The sequence below is a fragment of the Penaeus monodon genome, chromosome 16, assembly GCF_015228065.2.
Source record: "Penaeus monodon isolate SGIC_2016 chromosome 16, NSTDA_Pmon_1, whole genome shotgun sequence".
Taxonomy (NCBI): domain Eukaryota; kingdom Metazoa; phylum Arthropoda; class Malacostraca; order Decapoda; family Penaeidae; genus Penaeus; species Penaeus monodon.
In genome coordinates, this window is record NC_051401.1 from 34,553,192 (window position 1) to 34,555,691 (window position 2,500).

General features: G+C 40.0%; 1 protein-coding gene across 1 annotated transcript in view; it reads left to right on the forward strand.

Moving 5' to 3' along the window:
- LOC119583020 overlaps positions 1 to 2,500 on the forward strand; it is a 13,828-nt gene that overhangs the window by 9,309 nt on the left and 2,019 nt on the right. The window contains exon 2 of the mRNA XM_037931533.1: positions 2,468 to 2,500. This exon is cut by the window's right edge and continues 2,019 nt beyond it. The gene's annotated coding sequence lies outside the window, so the exon portion shown is untranslated. The remainder of the gene's footprint in view (positions 1 to 2,467) is intronic.

The following is a 2,500-nucleotide window of genomic DNA, read 5'->3' on the forward strand; positions in this document are numbered from 1 at the left end:
CCTACAGGTGTCAGAAGGAACGGAGTCCAAGCTACCTCTATAAGAGGCACGAAAAGGCTCATATGTTTCGTTTCTTGACAATGAGATACGTGAACACAGAAACATCAGTTATAGCCGATGCTACTGGAAAAAAAAAGACAAAAAACATTTTAACAGTAACAGTTCCCACACTCTCAGCTGAGCCGTCACATTAACAAATTTCCCAACTGGCTAAAGTTGAACCAGTGAGACAACTGTGTGGGATACGAACTTGCGCGACAAATGAACAGTACTATAAGTGCAAAGGTGATCACTTCTATATGAAACTATATGAAATTTGCGGTCTCTGCCATGAGGCTTGCAAAGAAACGATAGCTAATCTAACCTGAAATCAGATCTTAACTGTATCATGACTGAAATTCGGAAATGGTCGTTATATCCCACGTTATAAGCAATATTCAAGTTTAGTAATTTAGTTCAAGTTCTCATTTGAGGCCCGTTGTATTAATTTCTAATGAGTGCTTCTTATAACCACTAGTTACTTTATTTTTTGCAGAATGAAGTATAGTTTTCACCACTTTATGCATTGTGCAATAGGCACGGTGTCTTCTTGACTGTTCACAACTCTGGTGGTGGTCCAAAATGGCCATAGTTTTTCCACATGTATTCTTCTGAAGATGTTTGTGGTATCAGCAACGGATAAAGCAAAATGAATGCGCTAGAAAGGAGACTGACGGAGGTTTTGATTTGTTATGCCATTGGGGAATTCAGATCATGTCGTTCAAGAGAGTTGGAGGCGTTAGGATGTAGACAGGCAGTAACAAGGTTGAGTAGACAGTGGACAGTAGACTTACTGACATACAGATTTACAAACTAGACGCGTTATCAGTCGTACTTAGACAACCACATATAAACCTGCGAAAGGACACCTGCTTTAAATCTCCTCAGTTTAGTTCAGTGGATATGAAAAAGAAGGATAGGCCCAGGCCGTGGGTCAAATAACCAAGGTAGACCCACTCCATCTTGATGAAATCCTAGTTGGCAACTTCTGAACTAAACCCCGCCTCATTACCTTTATTCATTGCAATATCAATTATTTATTTTATTTCTTATTTTATAATTGTTATTACTGAACTCTTTTCAAAGATGTTATATGTTCCTTGCTCATAACAATGAACAAGGAAATTAAGTAAACTCTCGAAGGACCCGGTAACTTCAGGTTGGTACTCTTGTTGGCACGACCAGTTGGCACATTAAGGCGGCTTCTTGTTTTGTTGTCAGCAGTGCGCGCAAGTGAACACAGGAAATAGTGGTCACTGAGGTTTTACGATTCCTTTGTGTGTGTGTGTGTGTGTGTATGTGTGTGTGTGTGTGTGTGTGTGTGTGTGTGTGTGTGTGTGTGTGTGTGTGTGTGTGTGTGTGTGTGTGTGTGTGTTTGTTGTGTGTGTGTGTGTGTGTGTGTGTGTGTGTGTGTGTGTGTGTGTGTGTGTGTGTGTGTGTGTGTGTGTGTGTGTGTGTGTGTGTGAATGAGAGTTGTTATTAGACATCATTTCTGTGGAAAATGAAGATGAAATGGTATGAAATCATATTCCTTACGAAAAACGTGTGAGAAGGGTAAGCCAAGTTATATTTAGAAATATCGTCGCCGATATCTCACTCGTGTTTAGAATTAAAATAGCATTGCTTGGAAGTATGCGGTCTGCACAACACCAGTGGGCATGTGATGTAAATTATATCAGTAATTTATGTGGTAGTATTAAAGGTTGGTGAAATGCATGACGTTAACTTTCATGGAAATTAACGTAGATTTGTTTTCGCCGTTTGCAATATACCCTTTTTCAGTACGTCCTGTAATCTCAGTTAATGTATATCTTATAAAAAAATTAAAAGTGAAATCGAAAAAAGGTGAAGTCTACCTTATCGATTAAAACATTCCTGCCTGTGCTTTGAAGCGTTAGACCCAATAAATTCGCGCACGCGGGTTGATGTCACACAGCGGACACAGTCGAATCTTAAGCTTCTTTGCTTTTGGCTGCCATATTGGAATGCCACTGCTTTACTCTTTCTAGAATGAAGGATTTAATGATCTCTTATTCTACTTGAATGAGGAGATGGCACTCAAAGAAGTTTAGCTGTACAAGCGTGATATTGTTTTTTATATTAATGAAGATATACATTCAACACTGGCATAGGGAAGGCCAAGGGAAAATTGTAATCGCTAGAAACTTCAAGCGAAAATATTCCATTTACTCTAATTTTATTTCTCGGCTTCTGAAACCTGTTCTGTGAGTAATGAAATATACCGCTTTCTCGGTCGATGAAACAAGACATGAAGGCATGAGACTTATCATGGCAATCTCCCGGAGGGAGCCGTTTCAGGCTTAACCCAGCGAGACAGGGGATGGCGGGCGGGTGCTTGCTTGAGATTTATCGACTATTCGGGTGCCACTGATGTGTCACATCGCGCGCTGAATATGCATATTTCCAGGCGAACAAAAGCAGCTGGTGAAAAATAATTACT